Source organism: Juglans regia, chromosome 1 (assembly GCF_001411555.2).
Source record: "Juglans regia cultivar Chandler chromosome 1, Walnut 2.0, whole genome shotgun sequence".
In the NCBI taxonomy this organism is placed as follows: Eukaryota; Viridiplantae; Streptophyta; class Magnoliopsida; order Fagales; family Juglandaceae; genus Juglans; species Juglans regia.
Genome location: NC_049901.1, coordinates 31028341 through 31037573, shown reverse-complemented (window position 1 = coordinate 31037573; position 9233 = coordinate 31028341).

The window sequence follows — 9233 nt, the reverse complement described above, 5'->3', positions numbered from 1 at the left end:
TACTTGTCATATTTATTTTTCATATTTATTCTTATAGTACTAGTGATAATATCATTACTCATGTACATATCATTTAATGCATCTTCAATTGTCATATATAAAGTCAATCTTCTGAATTGTTCACTATGGAATTTGAAAACAAGGGTTGAGATTTAAAGAGTTCTATGAATTGGGATACAATATTTAATCTAGATAGGGTGTGGAAGGGATATTCCCCTCCCGGCCCAATGGATTGGGCCTGGGCCAAATATTGAGACCCATCTCAGACTAGATCCTACTCTCCCACGGCTCAAGAATCACCAAAAGAGCTCAACAGAAAGGGAATGTATCGCGCAGGAAACAAGTTGAAGGAGACAGATAGGACGCGCCAACCTTGACACTAGCCCGTGACACCTAGCATTAAAAGATCTATGCCGGTAAACAAAAAGCATGGGCAACCCTCCATTCTCTGACGAGGGGAACGAGAAGTGATCGCGCCGATCACCTACCATCGAGATGCCACCAGGGGAGCCACGTTGCATTAATGGCACCACCTCAAATGCCACGCCGCATTAAAGGCCATGACCAAAGGCAACTATGGGCGTGACACAGACCCCTGACACAGGGTACAGGAATGTCCCCAAAACCTCGTATAAAAGCCATGCTCTAGGTACAATTGAATATCTCTAAACTTTGTTATTCTCATATACTTCTCCCAGACGAAACACTGACTTTAGCATCAGATGCTCCCTGGACCACTACCAAGTCCACCTTTGTCTTTGCGATTGCAAGTTGAAAAATCCCGGCATAGGTTGCAGGAACTTAGCCTAGGTGTACAAAACACGACTTTAATAGGGTAGTTTGTGCTAACTATACGTAAAGTTTGATAGATTTATGCAACAATAGAAGTGGAATATATCATATTATAAGTAAAAGATTTATTACAAGATCTCCATATCCCTTTTGTATTGATCCTAAACATTGAACAACAATATGAAATAGACACAAGGGTGAAATAATCATTCGTCAACTGATCTTTAATGATGCAATATTGCCACCATCAAGACCAATGCCTTGTAATATCCTTATGCTTGTTTTTTCTTTGAATAATTCTACATACAACCATAAAATGCGTAAACGCTACGTAATTGCTTTGAAAAATAATGGGGTCCACGATTAAAAAAATAATTTTTTTCATATGAGTCTCATGTTTTATTCATTTTTTTAAAAACGATTACGCGATGGTTGCACAATTCACGGTTGTAAATATCTTTTCTCATTAAGTATATCTGTGGATTTCTTTGAAAATGTCTTATATATTTTAATCTATGTACTTGAGGTCTAATTGAGAACTAAGAGTAATGCTACTACTCTATATCGATCGGCCTCGTTTGTTTTCAAAAAATATCTCATCTCATCTCATCTAATCATTACAACTTTCTCAACTTCTAATACAAAATAAAATAAACAATTTAACTTTTTCAAATCTCAAAATAAAAATAATATTAAAAAATATATTCTAACAATACTTTATTCAACTTTTTAACTTTAATTTCAACTTATCTCATCTCATCAAATCAAATCTTTGAAAACAAACGAGCCCGTCGTCACACCATGTAGTACTTATTATGACACATTTTAAATGAATTTATACGTCAACAGCTTAAATGAAAAGTGACTCATTATATGACATGAGATCAACTGATCATCATGCAATTGGAGATGACAAATCAGGGCCGGCCTTATTCCAGCCCAAAGATAAGGCCACTTAGCCCGGCCATTGTCCAAGCCCAACTCTATACATGGCCCTCAAAAAGTAAAAAATGAGGTATTTTAATTTTAGGTTTTTTTAAAATATATATAAAAACTATTTCACTAAATAATTTTTAGATTTTTAATGTGTGCAAGGCCTTATGATATCAAATATTATATTTAATACAATGAATAATTTATATTTTTAGATAAACTTGTTAAGATCTTACTAAATTGATGCATAAAATTTACAATGAGACCTCATTTTAAATTCTTATATTAAATATAAATTAGAAAACTTCTATTTAAAAATTTCAAATATAAATCATTATATTATATATTTTTTAAAATATTCAATATAATAATTTATATTTTATTATATTATAATTTAATAAAATGACTTTGAATCGCTTTTGTGACAAATTTAAAAAGGAAGAATATAAGTTATAAAAAGTTAAACCCCGTTTGGATATAGAAATATTTTTAATTAATATCATCTTATTATTATAATTTTTTTAAATTCTTATTTAAAATATAATAAACAATTCAATATTTTTAAATCTCAAAAAAATAATAATATTAAAAAATAATATTTTAATAATATTTTATTCAATTAATCTCATCTCATCATCATCCAAATTAGATTATTAGAGATTAGTTAGACGACATGCATGTCTTTATAATTTATAACGTTTTGAGGAAAGATATAGATATGAGGGAGGGGGGGCCAGGGCAGGAGCCGGCCAGTGGCCACTAGCATCATGATCATGGTCGTCTACTGTCTAAACACTGGTGAGAGGAATCAAGTACAACAGTCTGATCAATCATAATTTAGTCCAAGAAAAATTACAGAACACATAAATGTAGCATATTTATTAAAAATAATTAACAAATCTAAAATTTATATATAAAAAAAAATATGTTTGCATAATTTATAATTATATCTATTATTAATCTATCGAAAATTTTATCGAATTGTATTTTTTTTATTTTTTATTTAATAATTAAGAAAGTATTTTTAAATAAATTTATGATTTTTTTTTATATTTTATTAAAATATTTAAAAACATGATTGAAAAAAAAAACTTTTTGCCTTTCGGTATCCTGAACAGGTTGCTGTATGCATTCACTGTCATGCAAAAAGAGGAAAAGATGACCTTACCATCTTAGTGCAGATAGATAGATAGACAGACAGACAGACAGAAAATGGTATGGAGGATATTCAAAGGAAGAAATCAACTGACACACACTGATGATCAGGAAAGCATTGCATGCAGTAATGGCAGTAGTATCATTGATTTTTTGTCCAATCCTTTGAAAGAAAAGAAGTTTGTATAAATGTGTGGTGGAGACATTCACTGTCACAAAAAGGTTAAAAAGATTTGTGGGGGGTTTTTGCCTTCAATCAACTAACCAGCCAGCTAGCTAGCTAGCTAGCTAAAGTGATCAAGAGAATGATTTATATACAATAATTTTTATAATATTTTATATAATTATATTTGAAATAAAAACTATTTTTATAAAAATAATATAATTTTATAAAAATATTCTCATTTTATAATATTATTATATAATATATTGTGTATATATGAAACTGATGAAAATATTCTAAAGGGCACCAACGCAACCTCATGTATCGTCATGAAGGCCTGAGCTCTATAACAGTATTAATTACTGCATGGGAAAGATAAACTAGGGTTTATTTATATATATATATATTATATATACTAGTAAGGTTGGTACTTGTAAGCCACTATGCCCCTTGCACATAGCGCCGGTTGGTAGAAAAAAAAAAAGATATATTAAAATGTAAATTTTTTTCACGTGAATAGATTCCAATAGTAATTCATCTAAATTGTGTGAAATATTAAAAAGTAGGCAAAATTTAAGGACAAAAACGTATAAATACGAATAAAATAAAAGGGAACCAAGAGAAAAATTGGGAAATAAGAAAAAATAGAGGCAACAATGTAAATATACGAATAAAAAAGAGGGACAAAAAGGAAAAAAAAAAGTAGTCGAAAAATTACTAATCATGGGACTGAGGGACACAACCGTAAAATCCGAATGATCATAGGACTGAGGGATACAATCGTGAAATCCGAATAAAACAAAAGCAAATTGAGGGACAAAAAGGAAAAAGAAACAAAAATGATGGGTAAAAATATAAATATGTAAACAAATCAAAGCGAAGCAGAAGGATAAAAAGGAAAAATCACTAAAATAGATGGGCAAAAGGAAAAAAAAATATAGTCAAAAATTCACTATTCATTCATGGATAACCTCTTTTATTCATAGAATAGATATATATAATAGCCATTTCTTTAAAAAAAAAGATAATTATTTAAGTCGACGCAATTCTTAAAAGGAAAATAATTTAGCCACAAAGGGATTACATAAAGCAAACCAACAAACTGATATAACTTGATGCATGTGGTACGTTAAATTGTAAAATTATTTTTATTATAAAGTAAATTTAACAGATTTCATAAAGACACATTAATTTACAAATTTATTTTATTTAATCTCTTTATATTTATAATAGTTCTCTTATTAAAAAAATAACTCTTTTTAGTCTTTCTAAAAAGATATGGATGATCCAGAGGGTTTGTAAAGAAGTCATCATTATATTTAATGCACGTTCTAATGCCACCCAACAACAAACAGGTCTCGCATCATTTACACATTTCTAACCGCTTCTCTCCTGAAGTGACTGAGAGAATTGATCAATGCACCAAGCTGCCAGATTAATGCCTTTGGCAAAGAACCGCGTGAATTATTCGATTCAAATCTTTTATAAGGAAATTTTGAACTTAATTGCAGGAATTACTCCACAGGGTAAAAATATGTCTACGAATAGGGGAAAAAAAAAAAAAAACAGCCTATGAAGAAGGTCATGTCATCGTTCCATAAAGGAAGGTGGCCCTTTTTTGCCATGCCATTGAAGATCTTCATGCGAATGATATTGAGTTTCCTTTTTCATTTTAGGTAAATGGGTTCTATCGATCATCTCCACATTTCTTTGATCTCTTCTTAAAAAGATTTTAAATAGTTCTCTAAATTAATGGACGATTTTCACCTCCCCCACAAGTTTAGCTTGTTAAAATTAATGCATATTAGAAGAAGAACATCACATCGTGTATTATAGATAGAGAATATCACACATATATATTCATATGAAGATAACTATGAAAAACATCCCCGCAATCTATAAAAATACTCTAACACTATATGAAAAAGTTATAAGTGTAAAATGTGAGAGTAAATAGTAGCTGATGCATAATATTTCTCATATTCATATATAGTTGATATTTGATAGTGAATGGATCATCAAAAGGGAAATTTCTCTATTCAAGATTGTGGCCTTTTAATAATTATCTTTAAGTTAAAAATTAAGTAATGGCGATGATAATGATGATGGTGAAATGATTGCGCGAATACAGCTAAATAGCGAAATAATTTAAATGAAAAATAAAACCCGGCCCACACACCATAATGTATAATTATGGTCCCTTATTTGGTTTGATTTTACTACTTTTGGGGGCGGAGGAATTCGAGGATTATAAGATTGAATTTCACCTATAATCAGATCTTAATTTGGTGGCTTTAATTTAAGCTTTTGTATATATAGATTATTCAAACTAACAAGCAAAATTGTAGGAATCCTTGATCACTTCTCTTTATAATTAGTACTCTTGCTATGATATGTGTAGATAAAAGAAATGCATACCCAAAAAGGGTATGGTGTTATAAGAGCTGTCATGAACAATTTTTTTGACGGCTAAATAAAGGAAAAAAAATAAAAATAAAAGACATGAAATTCCATAAATGAACTTCAACAATATTCGATGGGAGTATTTCCTTCAAAAGAAACATGCTATATATGAAGATGGGATCTTGGAGTAGTAGCTAGATCTGGAATGTTAATGCCAGAAGGAATTTCCATAATTAAACGTACTAGTACTGCTTTTTTAACTTTTAACTTCATCATGCGCCTAGCTAGTACTCATCCATATATAGCCGTTTAGCTTCAACTACATTAATTAGTGCTTGAGAATTTAGCAAGTTGAACAGTAGCCGGCCGGCACCGTCGGAGGGAGGGAGGGACGGAGAGAGAGAGAATCTATGGAAAAATAAAAAAAAAAAGTAACGATAGAGTTACAATACAAGACTTACGATTTATTTATTATTACTTTACGATTAGAGTAATGATAAAGAGAAGTCATTATAACAGTGCATACTTTATATTTACTGCGTAGTTACTTCTAGTTGATTGTTATCAACATTTACTTGAAGAGATGTGTGGTCTAAAATGATACCACATCATGTGTGTAAAATGAATGCTCTCAATAATGACTTCTATTTATATTTATTCTTACTATTATAGTAGTGTATTTATTCTTTATTTTTTTAAGTATTTTTTTAATATCTCTAATTATAAAAAATTTAAAAAATATATAATTTCACTAATAATTACTTTCTTAATCATTAAGTAAAAGAAAATTTTTAAAAAAATTAAAAAGAATGGTAAGACTATCATTATTCAAAATTAAAATCTTTGGTAACCCTAATGCGTTTTTCATTTTTCGTGACATGATCTAGTAGTAGTACTAGTAATATTCGTTCACTGGCATTGATATGTGGCTCGTGATAATAAGAAAAATGAGCCTTTATGATTATTTGTAATTAGAATAAATTAAATTTTTTAAAAAATAATTATTTTAATAAAATATAAATGACCACAAATAAATTATTTTCTTACAATAAATATAAACAGCAAAGCTGAAGATGAAGATGAGTAGTACTACTTATTAACACAATTTCTTCGGCCCATGACCCTCAAGAATTTACAATAGATTATATGGAGGGCGCTTAAATGATGATGGAGTTGAAAACCAACAAATTAATTAGTAGGTGTCAATGACAGAAAGGTCCAGCAAAAGAATTAGGGTAGGTTTGGTAACTAAAATAAAACATAAAATTTTCAACTTATTTCATCTCATCATTACACTTTTTTCAAATCTCCATACAAAATATAATAAACAATTTAATTTTTTCAAATCTCAATACACTTTTTTCAAATCCCAAAACAATAATAATATTAAAACATAATATTTTAAAATTTAAAATAAAATATAAAATTCTCATCTCACCCTCCAAAACTGTCCTAGAGTGAGTTAGAAGTTAGAACATAATACGTCTCCACACTACCAGCTATTAGCCATTAATAATGATACCAAGTGGAGATCACACTTAAATCCATTTTTTGCTCATTGCTTAATTTATTGGTAAACTTCGACCTAATTACTTATTTCATTATGCTTTCTTGACTATATATAAGCAGAAATTAAACCTGATAATTAATGCTAGTTAGGATTTTGGAACTCACGACGGGCTGTTTTGGATAGTGAGATGAGATGAATTTAGATAAATAAAATAAAATATTATTTTTTTAATATTATTATTATTTTAAAATTTTAAAAAAATTATAATAATTAAATTAAATTAAAATTATTGAGGATGAAACCAAAGTAGGGACTATATATATATATATATATATATATATATTATATATATAATGAATAACTAGGATCCTAATTGCAAGTTGATGTAGGATTTAGATAATGGAAGCATCATTGCACGGGTGGACTAGTTGATGATTAGATAGCTAGAGCAGCATGCATAGTAATAGTCTAGTCATGTCGACATGAGAGGATTGGGCAAAAGCATAAATAAATAAATAAATAAATGATTGTACTTTGATCCCACTACTGGAGCCTTCCAAGAGGAGATCCATCCAGCGAAAACTGTCACCATTTTGATCCCCACATTCATATATCTAAGCGTCCTAACTCCTCTCATCAATTTAGATTTTATATTAGAAAAATATTCTTGTAAACGAATTCGTGCATCAAATTAAGTATGAATATTAAATATAAGATATTTTTTTATTTATTTTTATAATAAAAAAAATTATGAGTGTTGGTATGCAGTTTGATGCACTAAACAGCATGTACCTAGCAAATCTCATTTATATTTAGGTCAGGTTTAGATATAAGAAGTGTATCATTTTATTTTATTATTATAATTTTTAAAATTTTTACATAAAATATAATAAATAATTCAACTTTTTAAATCTCAAAACTGTTGTGAAAAATGATGATAATAAAGTAAAAGTAAAAGTAAACTCGAAAGAGACAAGCAATCACACACGACACAAAGATTTACGTGGTTTGACAAATTGCCTAAGTTCACAAGAGCTGCAAAAGATTTTTATTACTTGAAGAATCACAATACAATAATGGGGGCGACTACTATTAACTCTGTACGAACATATGTAACAAAATACCATATTTATATTGAAACAGCGGAGAAACCCTAAAATCCGTATAATAGTGATGTTCGCTTGAGTGGCGTGTCGACCCGCATTGAGCGAACTTGTTTCCCGCAATTGCTCAAGCCATGTGTTAAACGGCTCTTTAAGAGAACTCTCTGACTTGCCTCCACTCAGCAATCTGTCGAGCGGTGTCGAGTGAACTCTCTGACTTGCATTTGCTCGAGCTCACTGTCTAGCTGCCTTGAACGAACTCTCTGACTTGCCTCCGCTCGAGCAACTATAGACTTCGCTCGGATAGTGTGGACTAGACTCCACAGTACTCAACAAAAATAATAATAATATTCTAATAATATTTTATTTAACTTTCAACTTTTATCTCAACTTACTATCCAAATTACATCTTAATTGGTTTAGGAGATGATACCCCTGGGGACCGGGCCGGGGCAGGCAGAATTTCCTACCAGACTTCTTTTAGAGATAAATTAACTCATCCCTCACATCAAATACATGGAATTGCATATATAGTTGCTAGCTAAATCAGTAGTTTTTAATACTCTTAATTGATATTAGAGATATCATGACTCATCTTGACGTAGATAGATAGCACTGATACAACTCATTTTCACCGTTGAATGTCTTTTTCCAACTAAAGGAAGGTTCACTCATAACTTGCAAATATAAATAGATTGCATAAAGTAAACAAAAGAGACAGTTTTTTTGTACATGGTTCAAAAATAATACTCACTAGTACACCATCTATAGGACTAAAGTGTGATATTTATTATAAATGATGTAATATACTGCATGCTCTAAATCTCCATTTCTTCTTATTTAGAGTGTGAAGAAAAATTATTCTCATTAGCTATTATTTATTATTTTAAATTTTAAATTTTATGAAAAATATCTCTATATCTTATGAAAAGTATCATCATTTCTTATAAAAAAAAATTATAAATATAAAATATAAATTCTGAATAATTATTTATGCATAAAATTCTAAAAAATATGAAAGTGTAGGAAAGGAGAAAGATGCTATCCTCTTTTGAAGTCTTGGTCGCCCTTTTTTGCTTCCATACTTTTCTTTTTGTTTTACACTACTTTCTTGATCTTTGTGCTATTCTTGTATTTTTTTATTATATTTTATCAAAAATCTTTAATGTTACGA